General features: G+C 43.8%; 1 protein-coding gene across 4 annotated transcripts in view; it reads right to left on the bottom strand.

The window, feature by feature from the left end:
- LOC117267086 (rho guanine nucleotide exchange factor TIAM2) overlaps positions 1-26,537 on the bottom strand; it is a 136,789-nt gene that overhangs the window by 60,982 nt on the left and 49,270 nt on the right. The window contains exon 1 of one of the 4 annotated variants that reach the window (XM_033642721.2): positions 18,033-18,172. The exons of the other annotated variants lie outside the window; for them this stretch is intronic. The gene's annotated coding sequence lies outside the window, so the exon portion shown is untranslated. Of the gene's footprint in view, positions 1-18,032; positions 18,173-26,537 lie in introns of those variants that run through there. 4 annotated transcript variants of the gene reach the window in all.

Here is a 26,537-nt window from a genome sequence, read left to right as displayed (position 1 = left end):
ACTCTCATAGCTGGAGACCATTTATGGTTTGATGCCATTGATTATCCTGCTCACTGGGGACTGCAGTCTGCGGCAATTTCTGAACGCAGTGTCCGTTGGGAGGAAATAAATTCATCTTAATTGCTCGTTTTAGCAGAGATTAGTAGACCGCCTCACCCAGAAGCATGGGTTTAAATATCAATGGTCTAGAAATGCAGTAGAAATTATAACGAGACAATGGTCGGAGGATCTGGGGGTGTAGACTAATGGAATTCACTTAAAATGGAGGGTTTAAAGTCAAGGTGAAAGGTCAAGTCTTTTGTTTGGTGGTTCCACCCTCAAACTCACTCCATCTGTCTTTAACAATTCAACTACTGGAGTTTATCTTGTGTAGAAATCCAAATATTTTTTTAAAGGGTAACCTTGTATTTTTCAACCTAAAGCATATTTTTCCATGTTTTTGTGTCTAAGTGACTAATGAGAGCAACATTTTCTTAAATTGGTTCAGTGTTGAGAGAGATGGCTACAGCTGGCAGCTGTGATGTAACCACTTGGGGCAATTGCACTTTCAATTAACATCCATTAAAAGTGCTTGTTTTTGCCACTGACAGGCTCAGATTGTTATTTTTAAGTCATGACTACATTCAGTACATTTACATGCAGTTAGTCCTTGTACCAGTATACAAGCATGGGAGGGGTAGCGATCTATTGACCAAAGTCCGACTCTGCTACGATAGGTGGCAATATGCCCCCTTTCAACTTGTTAGCACAGGAAACTTCATACATCCAAAAATGTATGGCTCTGGATGTAGATTTCACCATGTTGTTACCGGCTTCTTCTTCTGTTATGCATAACTTCAGGTCAAAGCCTGGGGCAGAAACTGTGGAGCATGCGCTTAGCGCCTCGGCCAGTTTGGGTCTGATTGGCTGTATACATGCAGGATTAGTTCGGCTCCCAGTCACATTATCTGGGTGTGTTAGTCTGACTTTGAGAAAGCCGATTTGGTATGATTTCAGTGAGACTGACATGTACTTTAAAAGTCTGGTTTTAGTCGGACTAACGCAATAAAACAATATTCTCTAGTGTCATGTAAACATACTGAATGTGGAAAGGTTCCCTACAGAGATAGACCTTTTGGTTTAAGAGTAAGGTCCTTTTTGTTTAACCAGAGACAGCCCCAAAATCACAATCACCAAACCCACCAGACTCCATTTAAATAAACAGTAATTTTATCATCAAAAAACACAATTCATTCAATGTCAACAGAAACAAAGTAAAACTCAGAAAAACAGTCTTGGTTCATCTTCCCGCTGTTACAACATTCACCGACTCTGCTTTGATTGAAATAAAACCTTAATTCACCCCGTTTGATGTGAAAATATGCTGGCTTTATACATGCTAAAATTACTGTTCATTTAAATGGAGTCTGGTGGAACTAGCAAAGGCAATGTCGAGGCCTTTTCTGGTTAAACAAAAAGGATCTTATTCTTTAACAAAGAGGTCCATCTCTGTAGGGATCTTTTTCATAATATTGTCAGACAAGAATAGAAAACAGTCTGAGTTTGTCAGTGGTAAAAACAAGCACTTTTAGTGGATGTAAATTGACTGCGCATATATTCTCCCAGTGGTTACACTGCAGCGTGTTTTACAGCTGCTGGCTGCAGCCCTCTCTCTCAATACTGGACTCATTTCAAAAATTGTTGTTCCATTTAGTCACTTAGGCACAAAAACATGAGGAAATAGGTTGGAAAATACAGTAGCTCACCCACATTAAGAAGTTTACTTTTAACAGAAGGTGCTTGAAAAAGAACGCCCACTCAAAGTAAGAAACTTAAACTAAAAAAGGGGGAAATGCAAATATTTAAAACATGTGTTTCTCATTCTGTGACATTCAAATCATTCAAAGGTTATCCCTCCCACCATCCATCCTGTATTCTTCCATCTCTGCCTCTTCATCTCACTGTCCCATACGGTGAAATCTCTATTTGCTGCCAGCCTCCCCTGCTGTCGGCTCAGTTTATTTTCTACAGATTGGAGCTCCTGTCAGACAAGACAGCCCAAAACACAGAGAGCCCGACACTCTCGGCTTTAAATTAACCAGGATATGTCGGCGCACACAGGCTCTCTGCTCACAAAAGAGGGGTGATGTGTGCCTGTGTGTGTGTTGAGTTAGTGTGTGTGTGAGACGGGACAACACCAGAGGGTTTGTCCTCTGCTGACAGCGGCAGTGCAGAAATTTGAAATGAAAAATGTGGAGTAAACATCTCCTGATGCTTTGTTTAGGGGAGACACTGACTTGGAACATCCTCAAGGGGGTGTCACTGCCCCAACGCTGCCTAATAGTGCATGTGTGCGTATTTCCACGTACTTTTCCGTGTGCGTGTTTTGAGTGGCAGAGGGAGGAATAGGTTAACGGCTGTTGCAAAAAAGATTGAGTGTGTGTGCGTGTGTGAGATGCAGCAAACAGCTGGAAGACTGCAGGTGCAAATCAGCTTTCCATCAGCTTCTCTGCTAATTAAGCAGCTTAATGGACAGAAGAAGAAGGTCGTTTTGAGGGTTAAATCTGTGAAGGAAGAAGGCACGCACATACATCCACACACACACACACACACACACACACACACACACACACAGCTTGTGCTTGAACTTGATCCAGGGCTACAGTATCTGGCTGTCAGGCTGACTGATATGCACACAATTTAGCTGGATTGATTTCTGGTGCAATCATTATACTCTCACACACACTTCAACTTCTGTGCTGCAGCAGACCATCTCAGCCAAGTGTATTCGGCGTCATGCCACTGTCATATAGTCTAATCAAAGCAGAGCTAAAGCAGTGCACGGTTTGAGAGCCCCTGTGTTCAAATGGTAGTCATAGAGAAAATGCCTGGAGGCGATGGTGAGAGTAAAAGAATGAGTGACAGGCAGTGCATATGAAACATGTGCAACCAGAGTCTTTAGCAGCCACAGGGTCAGATAAGAGACCTGCAGGCTCCTGGGAAAACAAGCACACACCCAGCCCTGCCCAGGAAGACGGGGCAAAGCACGACAGCTTCCTTGCACAAAGGGGAAGGAGAGATAGCTAATTATCTCCCTGCTGATAAGAGACAGGAGGGAAAAGTGCCTCTGAGGTGAAGAAAAGAGAAAAGAACAATGACATTAGTTGTTAACCTTCGGGAAGGTCAGTTTGAATCTCAGGCATCATCAATAAAGACAAAACCTTTTTTCCTCCTCCTCACCTTTTTCGCCAGCGTTCACAGTGACTTTGTATATTTTGCTCATAACACACCTGCATTAAACCCATTCGCAAACTGTATTATCTCCACTGGAATTGACTGTGGCTGTCCTTTGTGCACTGCGGGATAATCTGTCACACGCTCCGCGGTGTGAGCCCTAGTGATTAATACGATCAGCCAGCGGCTCGCTCACTCATTACCATAGCAATAGCCACTGTAGTGTAGTGTGGCAGTCATGTGAGACACACTCCAGGCTCCCTAAGGTGATCCATCAGAGATCATTGACCATCGCGGTACAATATCAGTCACATGGAGCCAGCTGCTAGAGGTCGCGCAGAATCACCAGAGGTTTTGGGGAAACAATGAGGGTGCGGGGGGATTTGGGAGCAGGTAGAAGGGGGCGCGTACAGTAATCGATGGGCTCGTACAGAAAGCAGAAGCCACACATTCAAAACCACAAACACGCACATGCTGCATCAATCACTGGACTTAACAGGAAGAAGAAAAATCTATTGAGGGAGTTGAAATCAATTCATCTGCGATTTGAAAAGGAGCTCCAAGTGCCCCAGACGTGAACTGGCACCATAAAAGCTGCAGCCTTCGAATCAAAACGACATGCGCCTGGTGAATACAGCTCTATCTGGGGTAGTAGGGCAAACAACCAAGTCTGGCTTTGTCCCAGCAGACACACACAGACACATAAAAAGCACACACACACCTGCTAAGCTGGCACATACTGCTTCAGGGGGAGGGCCAAACACTCAGCATCCAGATGCTCTGTTGGTATATATTTGTGTGTGTGAGTGTGTCTCCCCTTCCCATCCATCACTGCTACAGACATGCATTAATCCCTCCCTGCATTCTTGAGGAGCTCTGACGCCAGAGGGGGTTTGCCCTCAGTGGCCTCCCCCCCCCTACCCTGGATGAAAAGCACCCAGCCTCGGAGTCACTTTGCCGCAAGTCTAAAAAACTTGATTCAGAAATGTGTTGGCACTGTGTAAGCTGATGGATCACCAACATGTGATTTAAGCTTGAAAAGCCAGAGGACAGGTTGACGCTAATGGATACGGTGATTCAAATGTTATCTCCCTTTGCCAAGGCGAGCCATATGTTCATGGTAAACTAGCGCTCCAACTGGCAATGCCTCTCCTTTTATGGCCTATTAAGGGCCAAAGTGTCGATCACAGTCGGGCCAAACAGGACATGAATCACTCGGCTTACTCTGATCGAATTCATGAGCATTATTCTCCTCACTGTTTGGGTTAGGAGACAATCTGACTGATTACACAAGGGAACAAACCAGTGAAAATGATAAGTAGGCGAGAAATACGAAATTAGGGAATGACCAGGTCACGGGGGTTGTTGGTACTTGCTCAGCACTTTCTGCACCATTAATACATCACAGTCATGTCTGCTAAAGCCGTGAACTGTGACAAACTGACAGGTGAAAGCCAAGATGATGCTTTAAGTCTATTTGAAGTGGGTGGACTAGTCTGGGCCTGTCTGGTTAGTTTGTTCACCGTGGTCAAGGTTAAGAAAGATAACAAAGGAGCAGGTAGCTATTAGGGGCCATTACCTGAGGCAATTACAGTTCATATTAAAGCCTTTCTTTTACCTCATCGGCAGGTTTGAAAGAGTGCTTCTGTTAAGTGCTCTGGATGGATTATAACTGGTGAGAACATCATCTAAATGTGGCAGATGTGGCGAAAAAAAATGTCCACGTTTGCTTAAGATAATTCAGCACCACTTAACTCTTTTTTCGTGTAGCAAGCTGTTGAGATCCATTTTTATTCTGCCTTGTTTCAACATGCTGACACTTAAAGAAATGTCTGAAACAAGTGAAACCGAAGTGCAAACAAGCAGGATTATCCCTCTCCACCAGAACGGAGGATTAAACTTGTTTAAAACTAATTCCAGGACTGCATCGCTTGTTAGGAGTGACCTTTTTAAACAACGGCAATTCCGAACCACATCACAAATGCATTAGGCATCGCGGGAAATGCAATTTCTCTCTGTTTAAAAAAGAAAACCAACATGATGATTCACCAGAGGCCTTAGTATTCTCATCACACTGTCGAGCCTGTGTGAGACAAACATACATCCTCGTTTCTAGCGGAGTAGAGTGGAGCCAGGCGACCGGCTGTAGATGGCAGGATAAAGCGGAGGGGGTTGTCAGCATCAGGTCACGGACCTACATCAGAGCCCTGTAAACACAGGACCACAGTCTGGACGACTAAATAAACCATCCATCAGGTGAAATCAAGCCTGTTTCGACACTTCCTGCTGTACCTGGAGCCTATATGCATGCCTGTTTACATACAGGCAGCTTATAAATTCCCTTAAACACTGGTGCAGCTTCTTAAAAGGAAGCATCTCACTTAAAGTACAGCTTTAGTAAACACAGTTTTGAGCTCACATGTGAGGAAAGCTCACGTAAATCTCCCCGTAAAGTAACCAGCCTCTGACGTAAAGCTGCTCACAGCTACTGACTCGCCGCAGAAGAGGCAGAATAACTAATATTCTCTGCGGAGCTGGCCGTCGATCAAAGGTGGGTAAATTCCTGAAGCAATAAACAGGTTATGAAATAAGAGCAGCTTAGTGCAATCTCGCTTTTACAGGAAAGCAGAAACGCTATTGCTCCTGTTATCATTAACCAAAACAATTTGTTTTATTGCAGCTTCAAGCCCAGCTGGCCCTAATATACAGTATCTGTTACTGTCTGAGGCAGACACACAGCACAGATAAGAGGGGAGAAATCTGAGCTGGACTGTCTGCTCAGCATCCTGAAGGAACTGATGATGAGTGAGACAGCTGGTGAGGAGCCAGACGCAAAAACACACACACAAACGTAGACACAATTTTACTCATCGCAAGAGCCACCAGATCTGGATGTGTAAGGCTACTCTGTGCATTCAGCAGGCTCTTAAATATCAGCATGTATAAGCAAGCAACTGTGTGCACATGCGAGCTTCATACAAACATTTTCATTTCATACAGACGTGTCATTTGCAAGGGTGGAAGAAGTACTCAGATCTCCTACTAAAGTAAAAGTAGCAATGCCACAGTGTAAAAATCATCTGTTACAAGTCCTGTTTTTAAAAATGTACTTAAAAGGGACAGTTCACCCCAAAATCAATAAACACACATTTTGCCTCTTACCTGCAGTACTATTTATCCATCTACATTGTTTTGGTGTGTGTTACGCAGTGTCGGAGATATCGGCCAGAGAGATGTCTGCCTTCTCATAAATATTATGACACTAGATGATACTCGTTTTGAGGTGCACAAAGCCCCAACAACAACAAAAAAAACATCTGAAGGAAGTGTGCATCTACTCATGGACAAAAGGCTCATGCTTGTAACTGTGCAAGATGAAAACAATGGCGTCCTTCTGGGCTAAGCTGTAAGATTAGCTAGCTCAGTGGCGCTAGCTGAACTAGCAGTAGATGCACACTACCCTCTGCACGATGATATAGTTGGCGGGAGTATTCACTAGAAAGAAAAAAGTTCCTACATGAAACTGCTCACAACAAGGTCTGTGGATTATCTTGAGTAACTGAGTCATGATTTCTGAAAAGACATATTGCAGCTTAGTTTTTCAAATGAGTTTTTTTTTGGCACTTTAAACACCAGTGCCATCTAGTTCTATTATATTGGAGAGAAGGCAGACATCACTACAGCCGATATCTCCATCACTCTGTAACTCACACCAAAACAATTAAGACTGATAAATAGCAATACAAGTAAGAGGAAAATTGTGAATTCTTTATTTTGGGGTGAACTGTCCCTTTAAGTACAGTAAATGGGTGAATGTCACATTCCAGGACTGGTCATTTGATTTAAGCTAATCTACTTATTACAAGACCACATTACATTAGACCAAAGATATGAAACAACTTCGACAGACTTTATTTCATCACAAGAGGAAACAAACAACCGCACCTGGGCATATAAAAACCACCGGTGACGGTTAGCCTCAAGCTGTGGTCAAAGTGTGTCTGATTGTGTGGTTGTGAGAAATAAGGCCACTTTGGACGCATCATCAACACTCACAAACAGGTTTAACACCTGCGGTGAGTGCTTAAACACATTTTGCATGTCTGCTTTGCCTCGTTCCCAGCACGCTTTAGTCTGTGCACAACCCATGACCTAGTTTCTGCCCCAAAACTGTGTCATAGGTTAACATGCAATTCACTGGGAGAATATACAATTTTGTGGGAAATCTGTTTGGAGAAATTTTGCTTGGTAATGCACACATTTGTGCACGGGTTTGTGTCTTTGTCTTCAACTCCTTTCATTTCGGCAAAAACAGATTTTGACTCTTGCCACTGTGGCAGGAGTTCTACAAAGCTCACTTCAAAGTAGCCCAAATGGCAAAGGTGAGATTAGATTTCACTTGAATTATCACAAGAAATTAGCCGGGAGCCCTTATCGACCCATAATCCAGAACAGGTGCTGGACAAAGCGCTAAGGGGGCGCAGTGTTTAAGTGGGAAAGTTAAATAAACGCAACAACAAAGACTGACCTGTGCTGGTTGCAAGAAAAACACCTAAACCAGTTTCTCTAGTCACGCGGACGCAGAAGCACGTGAGCTAATTCGATTGCAGCAGAAAAGTCACAGACAAATCTTTGCAAAACAAACTCCTTTGTCCAGCTCTGCAAAGCCTTTCACTGAGGAATGTGGTACATAAAGACTGATAACACAGAGACGAGCCAGTGCGGGCACCGAATGGCACCTCATCTGAGGCCATGGCAAGACTGGGCTAAGCGCTAGCAGCTGTGCCACATGTGCACCACTTTTACCGACATGATTAAATTAAGGTCCCTGCCAAACTCATTATTATCCCATCCATACAGGGAGGCTCAGGAATGTCAATGAGGACCACGCTCATTATGCAGTCGTCATGCACAGTACCCAGAGAGAAACAAGGACTTTCACACGATTGCAGACTGTAAATCAACGGCAGATCTGAGCTGACGGGCTCCTTTTGTGTCACTGAAAAATTATAGGCTGGGCCTTAATTTTTACTCTGTAAAATAAATTCCTCGACCAATTGAATTACAGCTCACAGGCAGATGCGACAGCCCGGTGATGTCCCGCAGGACAGGCTGGTGGTATCGACAGGCAGATGCTCCCACCAGCAGAGGTCACGAAAGGTCAAGCTGTTCCATTATGAGAGGACAAGGGTGGTATTTATTCGCAGCCTTCTCCTCCTAAGCAGGGGTGGGCTTAGAGGGAATGGAGATGGATACTTAACCCTTGAGGTAAAACGGCTGACTACAATCCATCCGCTGTTTCTCTCATTACTGGTGGAGATACAGAGAAGCTGTTGCACCCACAGAGAGAGAAAGTTGCAGGAGAAATTACCGGACTCCCAAATGATCAAGAGAAAGCGCTGCCACCCAGGCGAGATAATAACAAAAGAACAGGGAACGGGGCATTCTCAGAATACACACTGCCAAGACTCATAAGCTGCAACCCACTTTAAACAGCAGTAATGACCACCGAGGCATATAGTGGTTTAAACAATCAAACCTGACCTGACTTGTCTGCAGAGTCTGTGTGACTGCTTGGTCTACATCAAAGTGGCTCTGATGTACCCCTGCATACAGCGTATAGAAGATGAACTTTTTCAACAATTTTTCAAGCTAAATATGAATGTATCTTGGCCTTGGACGCCTGTGGCTAGCCAAAGCGTATTGGACAGCGTGCCAAAAAGCCCAGACATTAAGCACACTGATATGGATGCTGGTAAAAGATCGGAAAGAATGAGTGCAGTCTTCCAGCTTGTTAAAATACTTGCTGGCTTAGAAAAAGCCTGTGGCATTGTATGATAGCATGATTAGCAAAAGCAGGAGGCACGTCTGGGACCTAACATGAGCACTGAGACAATCCCTCATTGACACACACATATGCACATAACATCATTTCAGAGGAGCTGCCCAATGACTAACAGCCTACTTTCTCTTGGGCCAATTAAGTGTTATGCATGCCAATGAAAAAACAGAAAGCTGAAATGTGTTAATCAAGGCTTCCATGTCTTAATTTGAAATTTCATCAGCTACGGGACAAATCAACACATGACTCATCGAGTGAAAGGGGGAAAAAAATACAGAGAGAAATGATGCATGAGGCTAATAATACAACCTGACTGTGTAAGTACAACTTTTCACCCAGCTCCTTGAACTGTAACAACCATCTTAACTGTCAGGAAACCCCAGTTCCTGGCGTTTCTCGACATTGTTATTATTAGTCAAAGCCTGAGCATGCCAGAACGAACTTATGCACTGTATAATATTGTTATTAGTATCTTAAAAAAAAAGGGGCAACCACAAGTTTCCAGTGAGGCCAATGGCTCCACGCGAGCAGACCACAGGGCTTGCCGCTGGAGACAAAACCGCCCGCCCGCTCGCACACACACAAAATTACTAGTGAGGAGCAGGACGAGCGCCTAAAGAGACATGGGTGGTTTTCAAAATAGCTTCAAGAAAATATCACAGTTATTAAAGTCATTCTTTTACAGTCAGACTCTGCCAGGCAAAAACAGACATTTGAACCGAGAGAATTGGCTGATGAAGGCTGTCAACGCCTGAGCACAGATACCTGAGGCAAAATAAGTAAAATTAAGCTTCCAAGTATTTTTTTGTATTGACAGAGAAAATAAAAGGCAATAACCTAGACACCAAAGTCAGTAGGTTGAGTGACACTACATCAGCCACCTATTAGTCACCAGTCAGGGCGTGCTCCTCGGATCACGAACCTCGTGAGACTGGAAATAAATGATTTCACCCTCCAAAGGGGAAATGATTTATAATGAATGACTTCACCGCTGTATGCATTCACTTTACACTAGATCCTGTCACATGTGAGGCGAATATCAATGAGTGTATAAAAGTGGGGTTGCTGGATATAGAAAAAAACTGCTCTGAAAAAGGTGTTTTTCTTTCTTTGATATGCGAGCAGAGGGGTTCATATCATGAAAGCAGATGAGATAGAGATCAAAACTTAGAGCCAACAGGCAGTTCACACACAGTTACTCCATCAACATGGATGATGAAGGCTTCGAGAGAGTTATGCCGAGTTACACAGGGTTCTTGTTATTCAGCTAGAAAGAATGCAAGCAGAAGCTTGGCCATACAACATGTGCACCACAGTGGCCCCACATATTTTTGCAGTGATTTTCTAATACACACACACACGCACACAAACACATATGCACATCCCTTTTAGTTGTGAGTCAGTCGTTCCCCCTTTTACCACAGAGAGCCAGTCTAAATTGTAGACACTGCACGCTCACACGTCATCCACATCCAGGGAGATCTATGTGGAAAAGCCAACAATGGTCCTGTTGAGTGGATCAAACCACGAGGGAGGTTTGAGGGGTTGAGTGAGATGACCCATACTAGCTACTGTCCAAGCAATGATGGCTAGGATACAGAGAGGGGAGGAGTCAGTGCACAGAAGAACTCACAAAGTCTAACCAAAGGCCACAACTCTTCTGAAGGTTTATCTAAGTGCACAGCATTCGGAATATCTAGGCTTTTTTGTCCTGTTTTATGAAGAAAAATGATTTTGCTTTCATACCAGGAAGCTGTGGCTATAGTGATGATGATTTACTCCTTTAAAGAAAAGTTCAACAATTTGGGAACAGTGCTTATTCACTTTCAAGCCTGGAGTTAGAGGAGAAGATCAATACCAATCATGTCTGTAGGGTAAATATTAAGCTTGAGGCAGCCCAAGTAACTGAAATAACCTGCTCCTGCATTGGCCCGAACCTGGCATGCCTGAAGAAATAAGTCTGGCTGTGTCCAGTTGCCCAACTTGTCTGAGACTGGGGATGAATGACGCCCCAGAATCTGGCCAAATGAACTGGCCCAACTCCGGCTGCAGACACTGCCATCACTTGGCAGTTATCAAATATTACCTGGACGACATTGGTTCAAAGTCTGCATGCTGGAAGAATAAGTGGTCACATCTGGTTGCCCAACTTGGCTGAGACTCTGGATTAATGACCCCCTAGAATCAGGCCAAATAAACTGGCCCGATTCCCATTGCCGACACTGCCATCACTTGGCCAGGATACTGTTAGCTTAGCTTAGCATAAAAAATGGAAGCAGGGGGAATCAGCTAGCCTGACTCGGACAAAAGGTTAAAACAAATCTGCCCTCCAGAACCCCTTAAACTCACTGCAGTGTTGCTTAGACCCTCCGATAACTAACTCTGGATCAAAATAGCAGAGCTTGGACAAAGGGACCAGGACCAGGTCAGCGGGAGTCTCTAAACCAAGCAGTTCACTTTCTTGGCTCCAGCACCTTTAACAACATTAGGATCGAGCTGCGGACACATCAGGAGTCAGCCTCTCCAATGACCTGAATGAGCTGAAGGTCAAACCACATTAATAGCCTCTGGTATCCTCTGTACACACAGCACGCACATGTCCGCTGGTAAACTGGTCGCCTCCCATCTCCTCTACAATATCACACCATACGGGTCAGAGATTCAGTAACAGTGCAGTGATGTTCTGTGAGTGGCAAGTTTTAATAATCCTCTGACATGACTGTAAACCCACAAGACTGATAAAACTTTTAAAAAGCAGCATTTATGAGATCCGTTGGCATCTGCTGTAACACCGTTTGAGGAAGAAGACGTATTAATATTGCAGGACTATCCCAGGTTGCAACAAGCTGAGCAGCGACCTGCACTCTGCGTAATCCGCTTGACTTGGCATCAACCCATGGAGGAACCTACCAGCGATAAGACTGACCTTTTTGACTTTATATAAAAGCTGTGCTCTTGTGTCATTTGCTAGGGGGAAGTTGATGGCATGTTTGATGGCAAAAAAATGTGGCAGAACTGGAAGCAACAATGATTAGAGAGACATGCTTTAGCGCCTAAGGGACATAAAATGCTGAAGAGTCAGCTTTTCTGAAAAGGTTTTTCCTTTTAATATTGGTTTATACAAGGCTTGCTGCATAGAAAAGTCTAGACTGTCCTTTGCACCTGGTTTTACACCTGCGCCCATCAACTGTGAAAACCACCCGAGCTGTGCGCTGTGCAGCCAGGGTGGCATGGAGAGCGAGCCAGGCGGTGTGAGCAAGTTGTTCCCCTTGGGCCAGAGAGAGTGAGCTCTGGGTTAAACAGCTCTTATGTAACAGCCAAGCGGAGATCGTGTCTTGGCGCTAGCAGAGTAGAGAAAAGTGAAGTTGGAAGTGTCTGGGCGATGAGGAAACCCAAACCAACCATAGTGAGAAATGGAGAACTGCTAGTCGATTTTTGGGCACCCAGAGGGTTCTGTAAAAATAAGCAAGCCCACACACAGGCTATTCCACTGCAGCCTGGCCGATACACCACTTGGCTTCCCTTACATTGTGGATGTCATGCATGTTATGCTATTTTGTTGCCATTTCACAGACTGCAAAAACTGATGAAACTGATAAAATGTCCCTAAAACCACTGTTCCTTTGCTCTTATCTTGACTCGCTTTACATCCTTTACCTCCTGACAGCTGAGGCCTGTCAGCCAAATAAGCCCTGATGATGATATCGACCCAGGAAACAGGTTATTTGGATACATTTACCTCTTTGGAGAAAAGGATTTTCAAGAAAGCTTTAATTGAGCGTGTTCACTGAGTGGATGCCAGGATTGCCAGTGACCCAAAGCAATCAGGACCCTGCCTCTGTTTATGCTGGCCGGACGCCAAATGACTGAACCAACATGACAAGGCCCAGAGACTGAGAAGTGGAGAAAAGAGCTTATCTCGGAGATCAAACCACCGACTGCTTAAGCAGGGAGGTGGATGGACAGGGAAGGGAGTGCTAATGAGCCTGAAAATGTTCCTCAACAAAACACGAATGTAACGGCTGCCAAAGACCCTCCCCAAAGCACTACATATCTGCCACAAAGCACGGGAAACTAGGCAGATAAGGGCACATCATGCCCAGCGCAGTTCAGTGAAGCGAGCTACTGAGCAAGCAAAAGAAGGGAACCATCAATATCTTGTAAGACTGCAGACTTATAGCAATTTTGTGTTGTGATGACTGATGACAGATATATTGGCGCTAAAGGTAGACTATGATGAATGGAGTGTTGGACACAGTTAGATCCATGTGTGGCCAGTGATGGATTTGATTTCTTTCCCATCTGTTCTTTATTACTTTGTGGTACTAAGATTTATAATTTATCATCTTTCAGAAGAATCATATTGTGATGGGATAATGATCGCTAGAAATTTGTCATTCAAATTAACTACAAAAAGCAAAGAGATCTGGCACAGTCATCACCACACAGTTCAAAGACATGAACACAGCTTTGATTATTTAGCAAATGATTCTGAATATATTAGCAGAACAAGTCGCTAAGCTTCAGGTGCTGCGCAAAACACATCAGAAGGGGGTGGGCTTCCTAGCTTTCATCAAAGACAAAAAGACCTCCACCCACTCATGAGCAGGTGGGATGTGCTGGAGTAAATGTATACCCACAACTCGCTCCATCCATCATGAGGGGCAACACAAGACACATGGCGCCTCCTGAACATCCAAGCAGCGAGCACTTTGGCCTGTAAGCACCAGCTGTGTTTGCCTTCCCAATAGGGCAAGGATAGTAAGTGAGACCTTATGGCTACTGGGCCGAGGTAGGGCAGATCAATCTCAATTTCTATTGTTATAAGAATTGACCTGTAAGCAGGCTTTGAGCTGAGGGGAGGGGAGGGGAGGGGAGGGAGGGGGATACCGAATGGGGTATTTCCATACAAACAGGGCTGTTGATCGCCTGAAGAATGTGCCAACGCGTGCTGTCTTTTGAAGAAGGTATCGGAAACCATTTTCTCATATGAATCAGGTCCAGACAATGTCCGGATCAATGGTGTCAGAAGCTTTTTCACATACTAGAAATACTCTGATTTAGGCAAGGTGTGGCACCTGGGTAAAGTGTGCAGGAGGCAGGACACTGCAGTGACATAGCTGGTTCGTAATTTGCTCATAAACAACCAAGTCTCTTGCCATCCCTGAAGTTTATCTGCCGATTTTGGCCCCTGTCCTTACTGACAGAAGTTATGGATTTTGTCGTCTCTCCAGTTAGTCATTTCTGTTGCCATCTTTGTGTAAATGACAATGTAAATGCACAAGGGAACTGACTTGTATAATGTACAACTTCTCCAGGTAATGTCTACATAATTTTGTTTGCAGTGGATGTGTGAAAGGGCTATACCCACCAACAGGACTCTTCATAGCAGCTGGATTGTCAAGATTATCATACGCAGATCAATACACTAACAAATAGCTTCTGTCCCCTATACGACAAGTACTCTCCGCCTCATTGGTAATTCATTTCAATAATCAAACTACTTCTTATATGTCCACAGACTGTAAATCACTTGGTCGGGTTCAAAGTGCTGAGGCAGCGCCTTTTCCAGACTGAAATATTGTATGCAGTCTGGTAAGCTTACAGGAATTACATGCACTGCTACTCAACTGCTGCCATCGGGGGCATTTTTGCTTCATGCACACCATTTGCCATATGATTTATATGACCATCAATAGGGGAATGGTAATGGCATGTCTTGCAGTTATTTCTCTGGGGTTAATGAAAGTCTCACTCACAAGTGAAGTCGTGTGGCACTGTTTAAAGAGCTCCCCCACTCGCTTCTTCACCTACATCCCAATCACCTGCACGGTAACTCTTAATCCATTACCTCGTTTGACACATTGTTAAAGCACCCGTCGTCATTTAATCTTCATTTTCCTTTCAAACCTTACAACCCATTCTTTAGCAGGTGACCCCCAGAAGGAGTGCAATTCAATTTAGACCTATGCATCAATCTCCTCAGAGGTCCAGGGGTTGTGGCTGTAAAGAGGAGCATGAATGGGCGCATCGGTTCGAGCTGGATGAGACCACGTCGCTCTGCTGAGCTGGACAGAAGGTTCCTGTTTGTGCAGTAGAGCAGGGGATCTTGTGTTGGAGCAGATACACAAAGTGCAGCTGACTGAACAAATCCCTCAAAGTGGATGGGAGTGTGTGTGTGTGTCCGCCAACCCAGTAGCCACAGCAAAACAAGTTAAATTCAGAATCACTGAATTATGCAGCACAGAAGGTACAAAGCGTCTCCCTTTCTGCAGTTTTTTAGTCGCAGGCTTCAGTTATTATTTTTCTCCCTACTGCCGCTACAACACAGGATGGGTAATGTCAATGTCATGCTGGTGATAGCTCTTCGACCTGTACTTGTGTGCACCAAGAAAGGGGTCAAAGCCAGTCATGTGTCCTTTGGTTGGTGCCTCGGTGAGTGTGGGAGCAAATGAGAAGCCTCGGCCAAGATGCTGTCAACACCAGTTTCTAGTTCACCTGCTTTTTATAGCAACCACTCCAGATGCTGCTGGCCTTACACTACCAGCAAACACTTTGAAAGCCAAATATAATCTCAACCACAGAAGTAAGAAATAGAAACATACAGGCCACCATTATGCCTGCCTGACTGGACTGTCTGCACTGAAACAGAAGCCTTGAAAGGACATTGTAATCGAGGGAGGGAACATGCTGAGAAATGGACAAAAAAAGAAGGTTTCTGATTTTAACTTCAGTTTCAGATCCTTTTGTCTCAAAGATGCAGCGGTCATGCAGAGTCCCTGTGGTTTTCCCCTGCAGTGCCTCTCTACCTAGAGACAGTAAAAGGCCTTCATCCCTGTGTGACAATAAGCACAGATGTTACCCGTGCCTGATAAGTCACATGCACGCCACCTTATTTGGAGAAAAATGTGCGGGGGAGAAGACATGAAACATTGGCGTTTCTCAGCCAGTGCGTTTCAGAACTGACGACAAGGGGCACTCATACACAGCAGAGAAGAGAATAAGTCCAACTTTCCAACTCAGCGAAGGCTGCTGTTCACACAGAGCATCAAAGTATCCATGACAAGAAGAGTCATTTTTCCACAACAGTCAAATTGTTCTTCTTTACATAACTCCAAAGTCACACACTGTGTATCAACTGACTTCAAAAACTGTTTTATGAGGGAAGTTCCTGTGGTGATTATGTCATCCGTTTCATGATGTTACTGAGCCCTTCCACTTAAATTAGACAAGACATGAACTGTAGAAGCCTGTGAAGCAACTCTGTGCCACCCAGAGAGAGAGTACCATTACATCTCTTTTTTGTCACTGGTAAACAACTTTGACAACTGACGACGCTGCCAGCTGAAAGCCATAACTCCTAACTCGTTCGACAAAAGGAAAAAGTGAACACGCAAAAACTATTATGTTTTCCATTAAAAGGAAATTACGGGCCACACTCGATCAGTATCACTCTGGTTCAAGACCCCGTCCCAACCCTGGGGAGAAACAGGATAGTAAAAACATAATGTTCCCTGTGGCTGAGGATTTCTTTGCCGCAAAAATGTGAAGTGCAAAAGGCAGAAACATGCAATGTGGTGCCACGGCTTCTGACCCGGCGATTTCCTTACTGGCCTCCAAAAATATATAAATAAAATAAATAACAGACTGCACACATGAGAACAACAGCAATTATGTAAGTAAATTTCTGTAGAGTCCATTAAACAGATGAGGGGGCTGAAATATAAACCAATCACACAGTGTGTTTCCCCTCCAGAAAAATAAACCAAAGACATTCTTTTCCCTTGTGCTCATAATGGGCCGAGCCTAATTCCTGGATAGAAATGAGCCAAGTAAATGATTAGTAACCATTTACAGTGCATCCACTCGTCTACTTCATCATTCAATAATCATTAACCCCATTAATTACCTATAAACATCACGTTTCCTCAACAGACAGATCAATAACCGGGCCAGACGGCCTCTGCGAGTCAAACATTAGCCTGTGTTTTTATTATTACAACCCTCCTCAGCGGCGTGCAAAGGTAGCAGCCTAGTAGGACAGAGTGACACGGTCCCGCGTGGGTTTCCATGACAGAGGGCCCAATATGCCAAAAGGCATGTCCTCCTGTTCCTTAAGTATGTTTTCACAGGGCGGGCCCTTAACTCCAGGGGTCCAGGGGGGCCCTTTTGTTGCCTCTGTATGTGGCTGGAGAGCCCTTCCACCCCAGCACACGGTCAAACAACAATAGAAGCAGGGCTAAATCGCATCCAAACACAACGGCGGAACACACTCTGGCATTTAGTGGAATGACTCCCAATCTGTCAGTTCATAAATCAGAGGGAAGAATGAGAGGCAATAAGCGGACACTGATACTGCTGTGGGCTACATGCTCAACATCTACACACTGTGTGATCTATTGTGTCAGAGGAATGACACCTAAATACCTTTGGTTTAGAGGTGTAATTCATTTCCCATGCGGAGGATTCTGATAAGATGCATTTAATTTAATTCATCATACCAAACTATGTTGTACACCATAAAATACCTTATAATGGATACTGCATATAAGGAGAGCGAAAATCAGCACACACACTTGCAGTTTTACTATCTGAGGGTAATAAATGTAAAGACAGTGGTCATTTCTTCTCTAGAACAATACACACACATGCATATCTAGGCTGAGCAGTACTTTGTAGTGACCAACAATGTACTCTTACAGTAAACCGCCTTTCACCATGAGTCAATTGTTTTAACAGGTAAACGATTTCAGTCACAGCTGCTGCAGCGGATTTACTACTCACACCAACCAATGAGAAGTCGCCGGTTAAATGAGCGCCGAATATTACACAAACATCCCCAAACTTTTACCCTAACTTTGTGCGCCTACCCTGCGTAAAGATGCGTTTAGGTGTTGGAGCGGACAAAGCGCTCCCACAGAGGAATGAGCGGAGTTATTTAAAGCCAACGTGACTGTAAAGTTCGCCTGCAACTCACCGGCTAACGTCTCCTCTGATAAAACATACTTCTCCCGGTGTCCACGTGCTTCCCTCCTCGCGACCACTGAATGTAACGTTGTTGCATTTAAGAGATACATAAAAATCGGATTTTCGTGTAGCGTACTTCCACGAGTCCTCTGTTACCAGAGCAAATGTTCCTGGGACGGAGCGCCAAGAGACTGCGGACTCCTCCCAGACAATGTGGGGTTAAACTCCTCCTTCCCCGGGCTGTGGGAGGGAGGGTGGCCGTGTGTTCCTCGGTACAACGTGGAGCACCGGGGGATTCATGAAAAGTAATGGGCCCATAAGATAGAACACGGTAAATCAGGGGTTTCCAAACGGTGGTTCGTGATCCTTTAGAGGTCCCTTGGCAATATGAAATAAAGTTTAACTCCATGACTGTTAAATTAAAGGGGCACTCCACCGGTTTTACACCTAAAGTTCAGTTTATTCATCATCTACTCATCAAGTGAAAGCAACTGTAGGCTTTAATATCATCTGTGACTCTGAGGGAGTTTCTCCAAGGTTGTTAAAGTAACCCTGATGATGTCATTAAGGCTATCTCTGCTTGGGGTTGTGACTTAACAATAGAAAGCATGTTTTTACTAACTGGAGATGTAGGGCCATTGTGAGCATTCATTCTTGTGCGGTGGTGTGTCTGTGTTACTGTGTCACACCCAAAACACACATTAAACATGTGACATAGCGACAGTTTCAAACACAAGTACACAAATCTGCTTCACTATAACTCGCAGCATTCACAGACAAAGCACTTGTCTTTATCAGGACACATTTTCCCACCAAATACAACATGCTAATGTTATTAGCACGTGCTTATGGCATTTTACATTGTATAAGTTAGCCTGGCGGCTAGCGGACATTTCCTCAACTCAACTCCTATGAAGCCAGGGACAACAGCAACATTTAACAAAATTCGGCTCCTTACAGCTCACATGGTTCACTGACAAAACAACTACTAAACTACTAAACAAGTTTTCCAAACAAATACAACATGCTAACGTTACTAGCACCAGTCTGTGGCATTTTACATTGTCTAAATTAGCCTAGCGACTAGCGGAGATTTCCTCTGCTCATATGAAGCCAGGATAAATCACACAAGACTTAAAATGCTATTTTATGGAGGCTTTATTGTCTTCACCTTTATTGTTTCTTATCTGTGAAATAAAAGTAAAGAGGTCTGCGTCACCGTGTTTCTGGGGATGTGCATGTCAAGCTACGGTGTAGGATACGGTGTAGGCTTTACATGAACGTAGAGCCTCTGTCATAGGTATGGCGTTGATTTGACACAGAAGTATAAATCCCACTTTAGTCCTATAACCCGGAATGAGTTAGCATTTTTTTGCACTTCCAGTTCCCTCGTCTTGAATTCAGTGAGTTGTTTTGAATGGGTTTTTGGTTAGATGCCTGAAATGAGGTCTGTGGTCAACACAAGCCTAAGTGATTTTCACATTTTGCTCTACAATATTTAATATGTCAATAAGTACCCCATTCATATTTTTATTAAATTTACTTTATGTGCAGTTGCTAACAAGTGGCCAAATGAGACTACAATGGTTGTCGCAGAACTTGTTTTTACAATCTTGCTGAGGTGGAAATGTTGATGTCATGCAACCACAGTATAGTTCTTTTATAGACTAATGTTAGCTGGCGATTGGATTTCTGTTTCAAAAATCATAAAAGTGTTAATTTGTGAAGATTACCTCACAGAACAAAAAGTGTTCACACATATTTTTCTGTGTGTGTATGGTATCCTCGTAGATATGGGCAGATAAAAAATTTTACTATTGTACCCACATACATGCATATAATTCAGGGTTTTTTTGGTTTGCTTAGGGCAGACTGTAGTATAAGAGTCTACTTGGCAGCCCTTGACCTAAAACGTTTCCTGCCCTAAGGTTCTCAGCCAGCTGTTTTGCTGGGTAAGTTGAACAATGTGAGCATATTTTGCATGACACTGAAGACTGTCTGTCACATGGACAAATGGATTGATAAGCAGTGTGATAGAAAACAGGTTTGGTCTCCTCAGACAATCAAACATCCTGCCAGTAAAGAGAATGGTCATTGTTATTCTTGGACTTCGCATTAAAGTATTCATCCCTGCCTTTTATTTCCCTCTGTCATACTCAGTCATGCACATCCAAATGCCTCCACTCCCTGATAACACAGTTGTGATGACCAGGCCTTCTTCCCTGCAATCTCCCTGGAAATGCTGGTAAACTGCAATCTGGCCTTAGTGTTTCGTAATGTGGCTCTTTTGCCAGGCGTGTCAGCCAGGCCAGACCCATCTAATCTGCATATCAGAGTCTTTACAGCTGCTACAGTGGGGTTCAAATGGAGATGCCTATCTCTCTGCTGCCCATTGTAGCTGCAGATACCACAGATCAATCTAGATCTGTCTACACACGATGCAGCCTCTCATCCCTTTTACTTGTATTGAGCCACAGGGTATTCAGCGCCAGTTATTCAAAATCAACCTATCTTAATATGCATCTTCAGGAACGTCAAATGATTATGCAGACAAATGAGGTTGAGAGAGAACATGAATCATTACAAGTAGGGATGTTGGCACTCTCCATTTGCACTGGGAAGTCAGAATATCCGAGTTCCCGGTTGGAAATTTCAACTGGATCGCCTCCTGTAGTAAGATTTCTGACTTGGAAAGTCAGAAAAATGCTGCAAATTGGAAGTCGATAATTCCAAATCAGTATTCCCAACTTCTGGTCTAAATCTGCTTGGTAAAACATGGATGCCCAAAGCAAACTGTTCAAGCATCTACAGAGGACCTACATCAATCAACACAGCGCCATTAGCGAAGAGAAATGGCATATAAAATAAGTCAGCTGTGTTTGTCTTTGCTCAATGAAACTTACAAAATCTCAAAACTGCGTAAAGGGGTCTCACGCCTAATAGTACAAACCACCACAGCCCATAGCATAAAATGTTGTGTGCACTGGTTTTATGTGAACGGAGACAGAAACGGAGATATGCAGGCTCTCAGAGACTGCTATCAAGCTCACATCAACTAAACAGAAATGGAATGGCAGCTACAACATTGTTACAACACGTTTCACAACACAAATACTGCATAAAACCTGACATGAAGTAAAATAAATCATGAAAATATCACTCTGCTTTGTTCACTGTGTGCACCGCCATGTTGCTATGACATCAGGCACGTTTATGCCGATGAACTCAGACAAATGAATCTTGCCTGGGTTTCTGACTTGGAATTTGCACTTGAATGGCTGTTCCATTGTACTTTTCTGTGTCCAAGGTAATTTTCTATTGAGTTCCGAGTACAATGGATTGCAGCAGAATCTCACTCACCCCAATCTCACAATCCAAGATGGCTGCTCGGTGCATCAACAGTAGTGAAAGCTGTAGTATTACACTGTTTATGAGAATTTCTGTCTTTTTTGTGCTGCTTGATTATCAACTGGTATTACTAACAGTGGCTAACCTGGCTAGAACTGGTATTTCTGACAATATCTTAGTTTTCCGACTTGTTCTGGAACTCGGGTGTGACATTATTTCCACCTCCAACATTCAACTTCTGAAGTAGATGGAACACAGCATGTGCTGAAGCTGAAATGTTGGTTTGTGACCGATTGAAACATTGATGTAACCCAAGATTTTTTTTTTATTTGTCTAGAAGAACCATTATGTTTGATCACTGCAATAATCCACAGGGCAAACTGGGTGTTACCAATGCTGTGGTACAGATCCCCAACCAGTATATTGTGTTGCTCAGTGCAGCACTCTGCATGTATTCTGGCCACATAGAAGCTACTCTGTGTCGTCTGGCAGCTTTCAGGAGCTCTGGTCACTCCGCATCTCATTAAACATAATTGGCTCTGACAGACATCCTGCCACCCATCATCCCTTTCTGTCTGTCTGTCTGTTGTCTCGACCCTGAACTCGCCCTTCCAGTGAGCTCACAGAAGAACTGCTAGAGGAGCAGTGAGGGCTGAAATATTACTATTGCCACTTGATTGCTCTAAAACACAACAGGGAGCAGAAAAGCAGTGAGCTCAGCCAGCATTTTCTCTTTTTTTTTCTGCTGACGCAAAACAAATATTCTACCAATAGGCACACAGGTATGAACTCACACACATGCACTCATGCTTATCAACACCTCAGCACCTTCTCCTTCCTTTTAAATGAGGCTCCTCAACACCCCCAGTGCAGCCATCCTGTCACCACTTTGTCCTGCCATTATGGCCACTCTAATAGGGTCATCATAGTATGTGTATGTGAGTGTGTGTTACTGTATGTGAGAGTAGGAGAGGGGGGCGGCAGATCCCCTGCTAAGTGATTTTCTCACTCTCCTTGCTGCTGCCTATTGTACCGATGTGACATTATTACCACTGTATGAGGGCCGGCCTGTTCTGCATTCACACTTTATCACCATGCTCATTTGTCATGTAGGCTTTAATGACTCGCTGTGGCTGGGAGAAAATTGTCTTGTACAGTTGTTTCAAAGGCTGGCAGGCTGGTGTGGAAGGTGCTCTGTGGCTGTCTGGAGGGGAAGATGGTTTTTGTGTGAGGCGGCATCCAGGAACATAAGGAAAGGAGTCGTCATAAGGTGTGAGACGGAGGGAGGGCTATAATCAGACACTCTCCCGCCACACCCTCAAACAACTCCTTACTTGTTTCCGTATACAGCAGCCAACATTAAAGCACCCCGTAGACACAAAGAGGTGACCACAGCAGCTCACACAATAGACAAAGGAAATCTAAGATAGGGGGCACAAGTGGAGATAAGGTATGAAAAAGCCGGGACATTTTTGGAAAGGCTTTTAATTGAACATGACAGATCTGATCCAAGTGATAGCTCGCACACTCCTGAGGGCCTAACTAATGAGAAATCAATGACGACAACGAGTGAACTGTGTGTCACAGCAGCCATCCTCTCACGCCAGTGTTATTGGGGTCTTCAAAGGACAGACGGAGCACTTAGAGCCCCTGATTTACCTTCCTGTTCATGTGATTCCATTAGTATTAGATAAAATCCGCAGACTTTCACTGTAACTCTGAAAAAAAAGAGTCTACCACAATGGCCTATTGAACTGTAGACCCGTGAAAATGACTCAGCAGAAACATCAGTCACGGTTTTACTTTCTGCAGAAATAAATCTAGCAGTAGGAGTTATAGATGACGGCTGATGGAGCAGGTAGATGCTTGACAGAGCCGCCTGTGTCTGCTATCAGAGGATACATAAACCTGTATTGATGTATTGGAGAGGAAAACCACATATGTAATGGATTTATCCTCACACGTTGCATCTCCTGTCTGTCTGACTGCCTGACTGCCACATGGATATGTCATTACTGAGGAGAGGGACAGCAGGGAGGGGGGCTGGGTGTGCCTGAGCTGTTGATTATTTGAGCTCTAGGTGAAGAAAGTGTCACAAGGGTGTGACAGAGTGAGGAGTTGAATTAGGTTTTTGTGTGCCTGCGTATGGAGAAGAGATTGAAACAGCCATTTGATGAATGGGAGGATGGGACTGTAAAACGAAGATAGAGCTAGAAAAAAAAATAGGGACATGAGGCTGCACCTGTGGAAAATAAATTCAGGTTTGGGTAAATAAAAGACCACATTTGCACCTGAGGCCACTGTGTCTGCAAGAATTGGATTGTGCGGGACTGTTTATAGAATCACAAGAAGGTAATGAAAGCAATACACAGATGGAAAGGAAGACCAAAATGGTTTCTAAATGGTGCAGCATCCATTAATACAAAATGCACGTAACAAAAATACTCCATACAGCAGTGGTTCCTATCCTAGGGGTCAGGAACCCCCTGAAGGCTCACAAGGAAAATCTGAGGGACAAGGCAACAATCAACCAGATTACAAGGGGTCATTGTTTAAAAGGGGAACTATGCCCATTTTCAAAATTCATGGATGTTGTTCCTATGGTCTAAGACAGCCAAAAACATATCAATAATCATGAAATACTCCTTATCAAATCCAAAATCTAGAGTGCTAAAGCTCAAATTTAGACAATGACTTGTAGAAAAATGTCCCAGATGACACCAGCCCCTTTTACACTGCCTCTTCAAGGCAGGAGCTTCATGGTGATGTGCTGCCTTACTGTTCTGAACAAAAGGTACAATTGTGGAATGGGGAGATAGAGTTGTCTCGCCTTAAAGTGCCAAAACAATGTCTGTATAAACGAGACGGTCAGCGGTGCGGGACTATGGGCAAGATAGGTGTGACGTTTTGACACCACATTATGTATGCAACCCACCTCCTGGAGATTTAAAAAGCAGCTGATAGCAGTTAGCAGCTAACTTACATAGGACGAAAAGGGGCTGGAAACGTTCGCAAATTAGGGAAACAATGAGGTCCAGGAGCTCCTTAACCTTTGAGCAGAGGAAAAGATCAGCCACCATTTAACAGGGACAATAAATAATTGTTATATCTTAAGGCTGCTGTGAAACTGTGTCTACTTTGCGCAAACAAAAAGTTGATCTTGGGTGCGTCAGTACAATGGACAACCAAGAAGGGGCGGCAGAGAAGATACAGCCATTAAAAGGTTCACATGCTGAGATCAATGCAAAAAATGTCAATTTATTTAGGACACCCGTGCAAAAAAGAAAAGTTTAGTATTCTGCCATGTTACAGTTGGATTGTTTAAGGGTACAGGCAGTGGTTCTATTCCAATTCATTGCAGTACATGAAACAGAATGGGTATTTATTTTGGAAAAAACTGTGTCATTTGGTGTGCAAACCATCACATCAGTTTTACTGTATGTTCACAGTATATTCAGTTTATGGTATAACCCAATGCTTGCTCACTCAGATAAGCTTTGTGGATACATACGAGCATCAGTTGTGTGTAATAGGGAAATCTGTTCTATAGTTTTACCAGATCCCCAAAGGCTCCAAAGGCTACACAGAGAAAACTCAGCGAACACCCTCTTTTCCTCATCCCTTAAGCTCCTACATCTTATCTGCACTGAATTTCTACCTTTTACCAATTCCTCTCAGGCGATATTTCCTGGATTTTCTCTCTGGCTATTGCGGTGAGAGACTCTCCAGTGACTGACAAGAAAATTGCTTATCCAAAAAAAACATGTTTGCCTTCCCATCAGGCCGTGTCAAGTCTGGCACATGGTAGCACCGCACCATGTCCAAAGATGGAAAACAAAAATATGACTGATGGACTGAAGTTGGAGAGCTCACCGTGCGGTCAGCATGACATCAGACCTCGATCTAAAAATGCACCCAAGAAAACACAGGAGTGCCCATTTTTACATCTTCTTCAACGGAATGTAGGGCAGCATTGACAGTGACAAAGTTGAGTGTATGTAAGTAGCCAAATACGTCCCACAAGAGAGAGGAAAGGATATAAATGATTGAGAGACTGTGGGGAGATTACTTTATGAAAGAAAGATCAGGACTGGACAAGCCTTGTCTTTTATAGACTCACAGAAAGAGAATAAGGAAGCAGTCTGTAGCTGTGGGCTGGCGTGACAATTTAAGCTGCTTCAAATCTCTTCACTCCTGGTCGAATGACTGCAACCGCAGCCTCGCAGCCAGAGGCCAGCGGAGGGGAATCCAGAGCAAACACAGGGACACTTGATTGAGTTATCGTAAGCTCAAATTGAGGCAAATGAGAATAACATATTACAAGGCAACAAATGCACATTGAGAATCAAAAGCTCTATTCAGTAAAAATGGCAAAGGCTGATTCCAATGAGCCAAATGCAATCATTCACTCTGAAGTGTAATGTGATTTGTATTGGGCTGTGCTGGAGCTAAATTCTGCTCATTCTAATTTAATAAGGGGAACAGACAAACTACAAACAAGCCATCCAATTCAGACACAAACAACTCGAAGGAGAAGGTGAAGGCCGGGTAAGGCAAACGTGTTAACTACATTTTTTAATTGCAACATACAGCCACACAATACCTTTGCCACCTATTTATGATTGTGATATTTCTGGCCTTCATTGCTCCCGAGCATAACATCGAAGGTGTTAGAAACAAATGAGCTCTTATTTCTCCATTAGGACTGCGAGTGTCCCTCCACCGATCCACTAAGGTAACGTTCCCACATTCATTACTTCCTTGCTCCCCACTGAGAAACACTTTCACACCCATGTGAAGAGAGCAGAGTACAAGCCTGTTAAAATTACCTTGTTAAAATCTGCTCATTTCACTTTCTTAATTAGAAACACTCACACTGCTCTGGGTCTTTCCCACAAAATCATCACCTACCAGTGCGACGCAGAGAAACAGAAAGCACCAAACCCAAAGTGGGGCAGTTGTCTGTCTGGCTACTTGGGTTTTAAACAAAGAAGGAAATGAGTGACCTGGAGCTTAAATTGGAAAGCTGATACTTTCCCCCTCAAACTGTCTGGACTGGTTTGTTTACAGGCTCTGTGGAGGCATGCATGGCAACCAACTGTTTGTATGCTGGTAAGCTTACATTTCAAAGTTTGTGTCTGTGTTTTAAGCTCATGAGCAGTTTTTA

The sequence above is a fragment of the Epinephelus lanceolatus genome, chromosome 15 (genome assembly GCF_041903045.1).
Source record: "Epinephelus lanceolatus isolate andai-2023 chromosome 15, ASM4190304v1, whole genome shotgun sequence".
NCBI classification, from domain to species: domain Eukaryota; kingdom Metazoa; phylum Chordata; class Actinopteri; order Perciformes; family Serranidae; genus Epinephelus; species Epinephelus lanceolatus.
Note: the sequence above shows the minus strand (reverse complement) of the source record. Positions and strands in the feature narration are given on the sequence as shown.